Genomic DNA, 14,059 nt, shown 5'->3' with positions numbered 1-14,059 from the left:
CTTTTATGGAGGAATAAAAGTTTTTTTCTATCTTTATAAAAAATCATCAGCTGCTGCCTGGTTACTTTACAAATTTAGCTGTGTTTGGTTTTTGGATCTGGACCACACCAGGCTCTTGCATGTTTCTCCCCATATCCACAACAGATGATTTTCTGGTGGAATCCGGAGTTTTAGTCTTTCGACTCTGGTGAGTGCTGTGGTTGCATTAACTTCTTTTGGATTTGCTACAGAAATGTTACTGGGGTCTGCCTATACCTTTGCTACAGAAATGTTACTGGGGTCCGCCTATACTCTTGCTACAGAAATGTTACTGGGGTCTGCCTATACCTTTGCTACAGAAATGTTACTGGGGTCTGCCTATACCTTTGCTACAGAAATGTTACTGGGGTCTGCCTATACCTTTGCTACAGAAATGTTACAGGGGTCTGCCTATACTCTTGCTACAGAAATGTTACTGGGGTCCGCCTATACCTTTGCTACAGAAATGTTACTGGGGTCCGCCTATACTCTTGCTACAGAAATGTTACTGGGGTCTGCCTATACTCTTGCTACAGAAATGTTACTGGAGTCTGCCTATACCTTTGCTACAGAAATGTTACAGGGGTCTGCCTATACCTTTGCTACAGAAATGTTACAGGGGTCTGTCTATACCTTTGCTACAGAAATGTTACAGGGGTCTGCCTATACCTTTGCTACAGAAATGTTACAGGGGTCTGCCTATACCTTTGCTACAGAAATGTTACAGGGGTCTGCCTATACCTTTGCTACAGAAATGTTACAGGGGTCTGCCTATACCTTTGCTACAGAAATGTTACAGGGGTCTGCCTATACCTTTGCTACAGAAATGTTACAGAGGTCTGTCTATACCTTTGCTACAGAAATGTTACAGGGGTCTGCCTATACCTTTGCTACAGAAATGTTACAGGGGTCTGCCTATACCTTTGCTACAGAAATGTTACAGGGGTCTGCCTATACCTTTGCTACAGAAATGTTACAGGGGTCTGCCTATACCTTTGCTACAGAAATGTTACAGGGGTCTGCCTATGCAGTTTCTACTGAATGGTTTGACGGGTTCGCCTACACTCTTGCTACAGAAATGTTACTGGGGTCTGCCTATACTATTGCTACAGAAATGTTACTGGGGTCCGCCTATACTCTTGCTACAGAAATCTTACTGGGGTCCGCCTATACTTTTGCTACAGAAATGTTACTGGGGTCTGCCTATGCTGTGGGTGCACAAAGACTTCCCATTGTGGTGTTTTACCGGTCTGGCACAAATACACTGACTGATAAAGGTAGAAATGTGGGCCGAGGTCCTTGGTGGGGGTGAAACTCTGCCATGTTTGAGCGCTGTGATTTCTTTAGGCCAGGGGTCCCCAACCACCAGTCCGCGGACCGGGCTGTTAGGTGTTCACCGCCGGTCCATGGCACCGCCGTGAACTTTTGTTCTACACATGTATCAAACACATGACCTGCGGGCTGAATCCTGCCCGCTTCCTCATGTTATGTGGCCCGCAGCGTGCTGAGTAAACTGGAGTAACCAATGCCAGTCAGCTGCTACAAAGGCAAATAAAGTCTTGGGGTGCATTAAAAGAGGTATAGGGGCGAAGGATGAGAACATTATCCTTCCATTATATAAGGCACTTGTCAGGCCTCACATGGAATACTGCGTACAGTTCTGGACACCGGTGCTCAGGAGAGATGTTGCAGTGCTTGAGGGGATTCAAAGAAGGGCAACTAAACTAATACATGGAATGACGGGACTAGAATACCCAGAGAGGCATCAAAATTGAGATTATTTACTCTAGAAAAAAAGACGGCTAAGGGGTGATCAAATAACGATGTATAAATACATGAGGGGACAATACAAGGATCTCTCCCAAGATCTGTTTACACCCAGGACCACGACGGTAACAAGAGGACATCCGCTACGATTAGAGGAAAGTAGGTTTCTTCACCAACATAGAAGGGGATTCTTTACTGTAAGAGCAGTTAGACTGTGGAACTCTCTGCCTGAGGAAGTGGTGATGGCAAAATCCATAGAGGAGTTTAAAAGGGGACTTGATGTCTTTCTGGAGAAGAAGGACATTATAAGGATATGAATCTTAGGTTAATTGTCAATCCGGGTATATAGGCAGGTAGGAACTATTAGGGGTTGATCCAGGGAACAGTCTGATTGCCATTAGGGAGTCGGGAAGGATTTTTTTCCCCAAAAGGGCTAATTGGCTTCTGCCCTTGGGGTTTTTTGCCTTCCTCTGGATCAACACAGGAGGAAAGACAGGCTGGACTAGATGGACATTGTCTTCATTCAGCCTTACATACTATGTTACTATGTATCACCACTGAAGCGATTACCAGCTGGGGTGCTGCGGTTCCCTGCTGGTAATCGCGCTGTTGCCCCTGATCCTGGCGCACACTGATGTCAGTGTGCAGCCAGGATCTTCCTCCCCGAGTCCCCTGCTCATTAGTTCCGCAGGAGAGGACTCGGAGAGGAAGCATGTCGGGCTACACACTGACTACAGTGTGCGCCGGGCTCAGGGCAAGCAGAGAGGGAGCGATGCTGACAGCAGGGAGGAGGTAAGTATATAGGTTGGGGAGCTGCTTATTACTGGGGGGGGGGGTGCTGCTTATTACTAGGGGGGGCTGTTTATTACTGAGGGGTGGGGGCTGCCTATTACTGGGGGGGGGCTGCCTATTATTGGGGGGGCTGCTTATTACTGAGGGGTGGGGGCTGCTTATTACTGAGGGGGATGCCTATTACTGGGGGTGGCTGCCTATTACTGGGGGAGGCTGCTTATTACTGGGGGAGGGGCTGCTTATTACTGGGGGGGTTATTACTGTGGAGTGGGCTGGTTATTACTGTTGGGGGAGATGCTTATTACTGAGGGGTGGGGGCTGCCTATTACTGGGGGGCTGCCTACTACTGGGGGGAGGTGCCTATTGCTGGGGAGAGGTGCCTATTGCTGGGGGGAGGGGGACTGCTTATTACTGGGGGGGGGGACGCTGCTTATTATTATTACTGAGGTGGGGGCTTATTACTGAGGGGGCTTATTATTACTGAGGGGGGACTTATTACTGAGGGGGCTTATCATTATTACTGAGGGGGGGGCTTATTACTAGGGGGTGGGCTTATAATTATAAAGTTGCTATAGGGGTTATTAATTGGGCCACTGTGGGGGGGTCGTTATTTTTACTGGGATCACTAGCAGGGTCACTATTAGGCCTTGTTCACACGTGTGTAATTGTATTTCAGTTGCACAAATACACTGCATATTTGCGCAATTGAAAACAGTTTATGCCTGTATATTTGTGTACGTAAAAAGAACGCAGATGGGCCCATAAAAATGGGGCACAAATATGCAGTGAATACATAGGTTTCCTGCGCATTCACCACGTATTTGCGCAGCCCATTCACTTCAATGGCCTATCGGGGTGCGTGGTACGCAACAAAATAGGTCATGCTTAATGAAAATATGCATCATGTGAATGAACTCAATGAAATCAAAGGCCTCTATTCACTGCATATTATGTACGCAAATATGCTTGTGTGAACGGGCCCTTACTATACCATCTTGAGCCCCCTGCACACAGACAGAAATTCTGCGGCGGGATTTCCTGCAGAATTTCCGCCCGTGGAAGCTGGCGTAGGATTGCGTTAGAAAACTCAATCCTATGCCGACGGCTGCGATTTGTCTGCACAAAATCTCGAACAGAAAACAAATCGCAACATGCTCCATTACTGTGTGGGGCAGCCGGCACATCATAGAGCTGGAGCCGCGGGAGAAGGTGAGTGCCACGCTGGTCCCCGGAGGGGCTTGGGTTGGGATCCGACCCGGCCGTCTGCAGGCGGCCTTACAATCGGCCCTTTGAAGGTCACCATAAGCCTGATGTGGCCCTCAGTGAAAATGAGTTTGACACCCCTGTGCTACAGGGTGAGCGCAGAGCGCTGCTGAAGGGGCCGTTTCCACACATAGCAGGTTAGTGTGAGCGCAGAGGGCTGCTGAAGGGGCCGCATATATTGTATTTCAGCCGCCTTTCAGTAGAAGGGGCCGCCTCCACACAACCTGCTATGCCAGCTATGGTCCTTGCTGGTGTGGAAGCAGCACGCCGCAACCAATCACAAGGCGCCTTCTTGAAGCGCTGAGGACTGTGGCGCCAAACAGAGCGTCCCGCGAGTAGGAGGAAGAGCCGCCTCTGTGCAAGCAGCAGCAGTCGCCACGCCTGTACACCTGTTAGGACCTAGGTCAGTTACAAGGTAATCCTGCCGGGGAGGAGGGGGGGAGATAAATTATATGCTGCCCTATGTGTGTGCTGGGGGAAGTAAATTATATAGCTGCCCTATGTGTGTGCTGGGGGGGGGGGAATAAATCATATGCTGCCCTATGTGTGTGCTGGGGGGGGATAAATCATATGCTGCCCTATGTGTGTGCTGGGGGGGATAAATTATATACTGCCCTATGTGTGTGCTGGGGGGGATAAATTATATACTGCCCTATGTGTGTGCTGGGGGGGATAAATTATATACTGCCCTATGTGTGTACTGCCAGGACATTTTAAATGTCATCATTAAATAGGTATGCACTAAACTCCAACCCCCTTCATAACCCCACCCCATATAACCAAAGCCCCACCCATGCCCTGCCCTACCCTGCCGGGCTTTGTAAAAATGGTCTTGCTTGAAGCTGGTCCCTGGTGCCAAAAAGGTTGGGGACCGCTGCTTTAGGCGTAATACCATCTTTAAGTTCCTTGGGCTCACCTATGCTGTGGGTGCACAAAGACTTCCCATAGCGGTGTTTTACCGCTTTGGCACAAATACACTGACTGACTAGGGTAGAAATGTGGGCCGAGGTCCTTTGTGGGGTGAAACCCAAGGAACTCAAAGACTTCCCATTGCGGTGTTGAGCTATCTGACACCTACACAGAATGAATTGTGTGGGAGATATGGATTTTCCATTGCTATGTAACTCGCGACACCTTGGGTCACACAAGGTGGAGGCTGGGACCGAGCCTGACCCTGGGCCCGCTCACGTGCTTCCCACACAGAGTATTTCTGCATTGTGGAGATGTGTAGAAGTGCTGCCACCTGAGTCCCCTTCATGCCCACGTTTGCGGATCCTGACATTTTTGTGACGGAGGTGGCACAGGATTGGAATGATGATCGTACGTCAATCTATCATCAATTCTCAACAGCATTGTGGGCTATTGCCCACACTTTCAAAGAGGGTTGCTTCCTGGCCCTGCCAACCCTCTGCAGTGTGTGCCTCCGGTTCCTGCTCATCCAGTACGCGCTTCTAAATAGACATAAGGGTGGTGTGGCTATGAAGCGAGCGTGTGGCATGAGGGCAGCTGAACGCTGCGCAGGGAAACTTTTGTGTGCGCTGTGAACACAGGGTCTTGTGGGGGGTTGGACAGCAATGCCAGCATGCAACCCAGGAGAAGAGGCAGCAGTGTCACCCGCACGCGGTGATTGTCCTTGGTTGCAGGTAGTGATGTGCCAGCGTGTTTCCATGACTTTCTGATATTTTCCGATGTTTGACAAGTCATCAGCTATGCGAAGCATCGGTCCCATACAAAAATGCCCGAGTCGCCCATTGACTTCAATGGGGTTTGTTACTCGAAACGAGCTCTCGAGCATTACAAAAAGTTCGACTTGAGCAACGAGCACCCGAGCATTTTGGTGCTCGCTCATCTCTATTAATATGTGATTACAATAAAAATTTGATTGAGAAAAAAACTAATAAAAAACATGCCAGAATTACAGATTTTGTTACTTTTTTTTTTAAGGTTATCATGTCCTCCACTCCCTTTTCTCATGCTGTAGCATATATAAAGGTTTCCATCATGTGCTCCTTTACTTTCTTTCCTCCTGTAGTATATATAAAGCTTTCCGTCATGACCCTCCTCCCCTTCTCTCCTCCTGTAACATATAGGAAAGTATATATGCAAATACACAAAACATCTCGTGGGGAAAAAGTGCATTGACGAGCACAATATCAGGCTGAGTTTCACGGTCAGATATCGCACTCGCCCGTGTGAAATTAGCATAACTATGTAAAAAAAAAAAAAAAAGCAAAGGCAGAATTGAGGTGCTTTTTCTCACTGCCCTCAAAAGAAAATTAATCAAAGTCATACAACGCATTATACGTACCCAATCAAAACTACAGAGCGTCATGCAAAAAAGAAGCCCACATACAGCCTTGTCAACAATAAAAGAGAAATGTTATGGCTTTTGAAAAATGGAAATGAAAATCCCCCCCAAAAATGATCATCTCCTTATGGCCAAGGATCCACGTCAGGCCTGGAGAGAAAAAGAACTGCATCAATAACTGCAAGCATGTTTTGTAAAAACTGCTGTGTGTGGAGCCACCCTAAGGGTTCATTCACACGGGTGTACTGTCACTGTGTATTACACACGTGTATTTCCCGTGAGTAACACGCAGTGAATGGAGGCAAGAAAGGCAATGGACTTTCATTCTTCCATTCACACCTGCGTGTGGACACTGTGTATCAATATGCAGGAGAAATAAATTGCAGCACGCTCTTTTTCTCCTGCGTATCAAATGCAGCCCTTGTATGGGCTGAGTATGAAACCGTGTCCATACGTAGGCATTTCATATTAGAAGCGTTTAAATACTCTGTTCAGAGCGGGGAGTTTTGAAAAAAAAAAAAAAAAAAACACACTGCGCATGTCAGTGATATCATATTCTTGGACATACGCAGTGCCAACTGCAGCCCTACACAATCTCTGCTGGCTGTCTGCTGGCAAAGCATATGGGCTGCGATGCGTACAACGCTGGAATGTACTCGCAGCATTGTACGCATGAGCCCTTACTAGAGATGAGCGAACGTACTCTGCCACGCCCCTTTTTCACTCAAACACCGCGATTTTCGAGTACTTCTCTACTCGGGTGAAAAGATTCGGGGGGCGCCGTGGGTGAGCGGGGGGGGGGGGGGCGAGAGTTAGAGAGAGAGAGAGCTCCCCCCTGTTCCCCACTGCTACCCTCCTCTCCAGCACGCCATCCCCCGCTCCCCGGCGCCCCCCAAATCTTTGCACCCGAGTAGCCAGGTACTCGAAAATAGCGATGCTCGATCGAGCAATTACTCAAAACGAGTACGTTCGCTCATCTGTAGCCCTTACAGTTGCAAGTGTAAACTCAGAAAAGGCTCTGACACACAGAAAATATTGAAAATAGTGAGGAAATGAAACAATATTAGAAAGTTGCAGGGTTTATTATGCAAAGATATATTTACCGTTTTAGAAATGTATCGTTAGCCCCCTACTGTCCAATAACGCTGTGGTAGCGTGCGCTGGCAATGGATGGAGTTTAGGAGAAATCTGGCTTGGCAGAATTCAAGGGTGTCAAGTTGTCTTGTCCAACTTCATGCGTTATGGAAGATAGGAGAAGTAGCGAAGGTTCCATCTATCTCCCCCACTCCCAGTACTTTTGATGACAGCAGAGCCTCTTCTATATATATTGAATATAAAGCAGTACCCTCGGGTAAATGATAATGTATAGAACATCACAAGGTGTGTCTCAGTGCCTCCTATTTTCTGAAACATTCCAACATAATTACTTTAGTAATCAGACCTGTTCAGTATTTTAATATATGTCCACCCTTATGTTAACTTGAATCTCGCTGAGTTACTATATACAACTTCTCATTATACCAATTCTACACAATTTCTGCCATCTAATTAAACAAAATTATCTGATAACCCCGTAGCACTCCAGGACGGACATTTACATCTGAGGTGCACAGGGTTGATATGGTGTAGGCTTGGAAGCCAAGTCCTTTCCAAACAGGGATGTAACAGCTGGGTGAGCACCATGGCCACATCAGTCCAGTCCATACCAGCACAGTGCCGTACATTTTATAGTGGTGGTGCCTGGTATAGCGGCTGATACCATTCACTTGAAGGTGCAGCGCTCACATAAGTGCTGCGTCCTCTTTAAACAGCTGATCTGTGGGGGTTTCAAAATTATAATTTTTGGCTGAATTATCGACTCGTGTTAATAGAATTGAGTGGAAAGAAAACAACAAAGTGCCAACTTGTTTGGAGGCGTTCAGTTGTCCGGTGTGCACCTCCCAAAGAACGCTGATTGGCTGACAATGTTTAGTAGAGATGAGCGAGTGTACTCATCCGAGCTTGATGCTCGTTCGAGTATTAGGGTACTTGAGACGAGCACCACACAGTGTTCGAGTCAATTCCATTTCCTTCCCTGAGAAATTTGCGCCATTTTCTGGCCAATAGTAACACAAGGAAGGCATTACAATTTCCTCCTGTGACGTTCCAGCCCTATCCCACCCCGCCTGCAGTGGGTGGCTGACAAGATCAACTGACCGCCGAGTATTTAAAGTGGGCCAGCCAGCGGCTCGCCACAGACACACGCTAAGAGAGATCAGGGATAGTGCTGCTGCTGCTGCTATAGGGAGAGTGTTAGCGTCTTCAAGAACCACAAAGGTCCTTCTTAGGGCCACAGCTCACCTAGTGCATTACTGTTGTGGCTGCTATGAGCAGTTTTGCACTTTTTTTTTAATGTATATCGGGCGTGCAGGCTATAGCGTTCTCAGGCTGCAGTCTGTACTTGAGTATAGGGGTAGTATTGGTCAGGCAGGGACAATGGTAGTGTAGAATCCTGTCTACAAGAACCCCAACGGTCCTTCTTAGGGCTACCTGTGACCGTGTGCATTTAACTCCGTGGTTGCTGGGAGTTGTAGTACCGCAGTATTGCACAGCAGAGCCTGCGAGCAGCCTTCTTTTAAATATTTTTTTGTCCGCAGTTAGCATAACATCAGCGCTGTCTGTCTCCAAGTGTACGCCAAGAAACCACAAATTTTTTACACCGCTCTGTTATACGTGTGCTGTCTCAGACGTTCACGGTGTGCCCGACACCCATAGATTGAAAGTGCAATACACACTGCATAGCCTCAGCCTGCATTGCATAGAAAAAAAAAGGACATTTAAAAAAGAAATCCTTTTTACGGCTACCGGTGACCCAGTGCATTTGCCTGCGTGGCCTGTGGGACTTCACGTCCATCCAAACTGCATAGTGCACAGCAAGGCCTGCGTGCAGCCTTCATTTAAATGTTTTTCTGTCCGAACTTAGCGTAACTTCAGCGCTGTCTGCCTCTAAGTGTACGCCAAGAAACCACAAATTTTTTACAACGCTCTGTGTTACCAGTCAGCTGCCGGCGCAGTGTATGGTGCCAAACAGCCATAGAGGGAGTGTCAGGAAACCAGGGAAAGCAGGAGTCGGGGGTCCCTGCAACGTAGCCCGTAGCCCACAACCCCTGTCCCTGCCTACTTGCCTCCACTCCTGGCTAACCCCAGGCGGGCAACTGGGCGACGGTCCCTACACTGGCTAGGGGAATGCTGGGGAAATCCACAATCCCTGGAAACAGAAAGCAAATGGACAGACAAACAGAGCGATGCACAAAGGGAAACCAGCAAACCAGTCCAAGAGCAAGCCAAAGGTCAAGCACTTAAAGTCAGTCCGGAGAGACGCAGTACAGAAGGAGGAGAGGAAGTCAGGTCAGGGAAAAAGCTGAGGTCAATACACTAATAAACAGGAATACAAGGTAACGCTGGTGAGTGCAAGGAAGCCTATACAAACACTGGCAGTGTCAGGAAGCAACTGAGGGGTTTAAATGCTGTCAGAGCTCCCGCCCCAGCAGCTGATTGGGGCGGAGCATCGGACAGCAGCATGATAATCAGAAAGGCTGGGAGAACCTCCCTCAGCACTAGCAGACCAGGCTAGGTCAGTGGAGATGCAGCAGGCTGCCATGGAAACAGGAACACAGCGCCGGGCAGCAGCTGCTATGCTCCTAGCACCTCTGCGCCATGTAGGAGCTGGGCAGGCAGGAGTGATGACCAGCGTAGGAGTCCCCCTGCATCGCGCAATTGCAGCAGTGGCGACAGCGTCTGCCGTGCGGCCACAGCGACCCCGATAGCAGCCAATCCTGACAGGGAGAGTCCAATACACGCTCAATTGCCTGCATTGCAGAAAAACTAATTGTAAAAAAGGAATCCTTTTTTACGTCTGCTTGTAACCCAGTGCACATTACTGCGTGGCCTGTGGGACTTGAGGTGAATCTCTACTGCATAGTGCACAGCTAGTCCTGCTTGCATCCTTCCTTATAATTTATCTCAGGCTTCTTTTTGCGTTGTATAACCGTTGGCAGGCACCAACTGCGTGGCAATAATTCAAATAAATTTTCACAGCGCTCAGTGTCGGCTCTATTCCTAATCCACCATGCTGAGGGTAGGGGTAGGGGTAGGGATAGAGGACATGGACGCGGGCGAGGACGCGGAGTTCCAAGTGAGGGTGTGGGTATAGGTCGAGTTCCTGGTCCAGGCGAATCACAGCCGGCTGCTTTGGGAGTGGGAGAGAGGACAGTTTCTGGGGTCCCCAGCTTCATATCCCAATTTTTGGGTCCACGTCGTAGACCTTTATTAAAAACCGAGCAGTGTGAGCAGGTCCTGTAGTGGATGGCAGACAGTGCATCCAGCAATCTATCGACCACCCAGTCTTCTACGCCGTCCACTGCTGCAACTCTGAATCCTCTGGCTGCTGCTCCTCCCAGCCTCCTCACTCCATGAAAATGACACATTCTGAGGAGCGGGCAGACTCCCAGGAACTGTTCTCGGGCCCCTGCCCAGATTGGGCAACAATGGTTCCGAATCCTCTCCCACTGGAGGAGTTTGTCGTGACCGATGCCCAACCTTTGGAAAGTTCCTGGGGTCCGGGGGATGAGGCTGGGGACTTCCGTCAACTGTCTCAAGAGCTTTCAGTGGGTGAGGAGGACGATGACGATGAGACACAGTTGTCTATCAGTGAGGTAGTAGTAAGGGCAGTAAGTCTGAGGGAGGAGTGCACAGAGGATTCGGAGGAAGGGCCGCTGGACGATGAGGTGACTGACCCCACCTGGTGTGATAAGCCAACTGAGGGCAGGTCTTCAGAGGGGCAGGGAATTGCAGCCGCAGGACAGGTTGGAAGAGGAAGTGGGGTGGCCAGGGGTAGAGGCAGGGCCAGAGCGAATAATCCACCAGCTGTTTCCCAAAGCACCCCATCGCGCCATGCCACCCTGCAGAGGCCAAGGTGCTCTAAGGTGTGGTAGTTTTTCAATTCTATGCGCAAATTTTAGCATCCAAATTTTACGTGCGGAATGTAATTTCTTCACTTTCCGGTGTCATAGAAACAGGAAATTTGGCACGAGCATTGATTATGTCATAAATAGGAAAAGCTAATGGGTCCCAACTCGATTATTCAATTCTATGCGCAAAAGAATTAGCGTCCAAATTTTACGTACAGAATCTAATTTTCTCACTTTCTGGTGTCATAGAAACATGAAATTTGGCACGAGCATTGATTATGTCATAAATAGGAAAAGTTAATAAGTCCCAACTCCATTATTCAATTCTATGCGCAAAAGAATTAGCGTCCAAATTTTACGTGCGGAATGTAATTTCTTCACTTTCCTGTGTCATAGAAACGGGAAATTTGGCACGAGCATTGATTATGTCATAAATAGGAAAAGCTAATGGGTCCCAACTCCATTATTCAATTCTATGCGCAAAAGAATTAGCGTCCAAATTTTACGAGCGGTATATAATTTTCTCACTTTCCGGTGTCATAGAAACGGCAAATTTGGCACGAGCATTGATTATGTCATAAATAGGAAAAGCTAATGGGTCCCAACTCCATTATTCAATTCTATGCGCAAAAGAATTAGCGTCCAAATTTTACGTGCGGTATGTAATTTTCTCACTTTCCGGTGTCATAGAAACGGGAAATTTGGCACGAGCATTGATTATGTCATAAATAGGAAAAGCTAATGGGTCCCAACTCCATTATTCAATTCTATGTGCAAAAGAATTAGCATCCAAATTTTACGTACATAATCCAAATCTCTCACTTCCCAATGTCATAGAAACATGAAATTTGGCACAAGCATTGATTGTGTCATAAATATGAAAAGTTAATAGGTCCCAACTAGAGATGAGCGAGCATACTCGTCCGAGCTTGATGCTTGTTCGAGAATTAGGGTGCTCGAGATGCTCGTTACTCGAGACGAGCACCACGCGGTACTCGTCTCGATTAAACGAGGACTGACCATTGAATTCAATGGAGCCGGCAATACAGCCGACTCCATTGCAAGCAATGGGCTGCCGGCGATCGCGGGATGAATTGTCGGGAAGGGGTTAAATATATAAGCCCTTCCCTGCAATTCATCTAGAAATGTGTAAAAATAAAAAATATATATATACTCACCTGGTCTCGGCAGAACGATGTTAGCCCATTGAATTCAATGGAGCCGGCAATACAGCCGACTCCATTGAAAGCAATGGGCTGCAGGCGATCGCGGGATGAATTGTCGGGAAGGGGTTAAATATATAACCCCTTCCCTGCAATTCATCCAGAAATGTGTAAAAATAAAAAATATATACATACTCACCTGGTCCCGGCAGACGGAGTTTAGCGCAGCAGGCTGCAGTTCTCCTGAACTGCTCTGAACAGCTGTGAGTAGTATTCAGCAGCCGGGGATTTAAAATCCCCGGCTGCTGAATGAGATGCCTCTGATTGGTCACAGCCTGACCAATCAGAGGCATCCCTCACTCACACCCATTCATGAATTCATGAATGGGTGAGTGAGGGCTGCCTCTGATTGGCTCAGGGGCAGCTCTCAGCTGTCCCTGCGCTGAGCCAATCAGAGGCAGCCCTCCCTCACCCATTCATAAATTCATGAATGGGTGTGAGTGAGGGATGCCTCTGTTTGGTCAGGCTGTGACCAGAGGCATCTCATTCAGCAGGCGGGGATTTTAAATCCCCGGCTGCTGAATACTACTCACAGCTGTTCAGAGCAGTTCAGGAGAACTGCAGCCTGCCGGGCTGAACTCCATCTGCCGGGACCAGGTGAGTATATATATATATTTTTTATTTTTACACATTTCTGGATGAATTGCAGGGAAGGGCTTATATATTTAACCCCTTCCCGACAATTCATCCCGCGATCGCCGGCAGCCCATTGCTTTCAATGGAGTCGGCTGTATTGCCGGCTCCATTGAATTCAATGGGCTAACATCGTTCTGCCGGGACCAGGTGAGTATATATATATTTTTTATTTTTACACATTTCTAGATGAATTGCAGGGAAGGGCTTATATATTTAACCCCTTCCCGACAATTCATCCCGCGATCGCCGGCAGCCCATTGCTTTCAATAGAGTCGGCTGTATTGCCGGCTCCATTGAATTCAATGGGCTAACATCGTTCTTCTCTGCCACAGTTGTTACAGCTGTGGCAGAGGAGAACGATCTTTACGCTGACAGTGGGGGGGGGTCTCACTTTTGCCGCTATTGTGGCTTAATAGTGGGACCTGGGAACTTGAGATGCAGCCCAAAATGTAGCTCCTCGCCTGCCCTATTTGTTTCTGTGTCGTTTCCATCACTTTCTTGTGTTTTGCAGATTTCACAAATGAAAACCTTAGCGAGCATCGGGATATACAAAAATGCTCGGGTCGCCCATTGACTTCAATGGGGTTCGTTACTCGAAACGAACTCTCGAGCATCACTGAAAGTTCGACTCGAGTAACGAGCACCCGAGCATTTTGGTGCTCGCTCATCTCTAGTCCCAACTCGATTATTCAATTCTAAGTGCAAAAGAATTAGTGTCCAAATTGTATGTACGTAATCTAATTCTCTCACTTCCTGAGGTCATTTTATATGAAGGAAACTTCGCATGGTTACCTCCCCATGGTGTTTCCTGGGTAACGCAGAGAACTATGCAAAATGGTAAACATATGTTTTTCCTCAGTATCTCTTAAGTAACCACGACTTCATAAGATTTTCCGTGTGAACACCAGATAAACACCAGTACCAAATTAACTCGGGCGAAGCCGGGTGTATCAGCTAGTGATATATATATATATATATATATATATATATATATATATATTTATTACTCTATTTATATAAAAGATAAACAATCATTGTACAGAACACACACTACCACTTCTTGTGTCACCCCTATTTCCTCATAGACTTTTAAAATTGTCTTT

At 47.6% G+C, this 14,059-nt stretch overlaps 1 protein-coding gene across 2 annotated transcripts in view; it reads right to left on the bottom strand.

Annotated features, from left to right (window-relative positions):
* Positions 1-14,059, bottom strand: part of LOC136586956 (mycocerosic acid synthase-like polyketide synthase) — a 121,451-nt gene that overhangs the window by 61,613 nt on the left and 45,779 nt on the right. For both annotated transcript variants that reach the window (XM_066585315.1, XM_066585316.1), the window contains exon 2: positions 7,252-7,466. The gene's annotated coding sequence lies outside the window, so the exon portion shown is untranslated. The remainder of the gene's footprint in view (positions 1-7,251; positions 7,467-14,059) is intronic.

This window comes from Eleutherodactylus coqui, chromosome 12 (assembly GCF_035609145.1).
Source record: "Eleutherodactylus coqui strain aEleCoq1 chromosome 12, aEleCoq1.hap1, whole genome shotgun sequence".
NCBI classification, from domain to species: Eukaryota; Metazoa; Chordata; class Amphibia; order Anura; family Eleutherodactylidae; genus Eleutherodactylus; species Eleutherodactylus coqui.
This window is presented reverse-complemented; position numbering and strand designations above follow the sequence as displayed.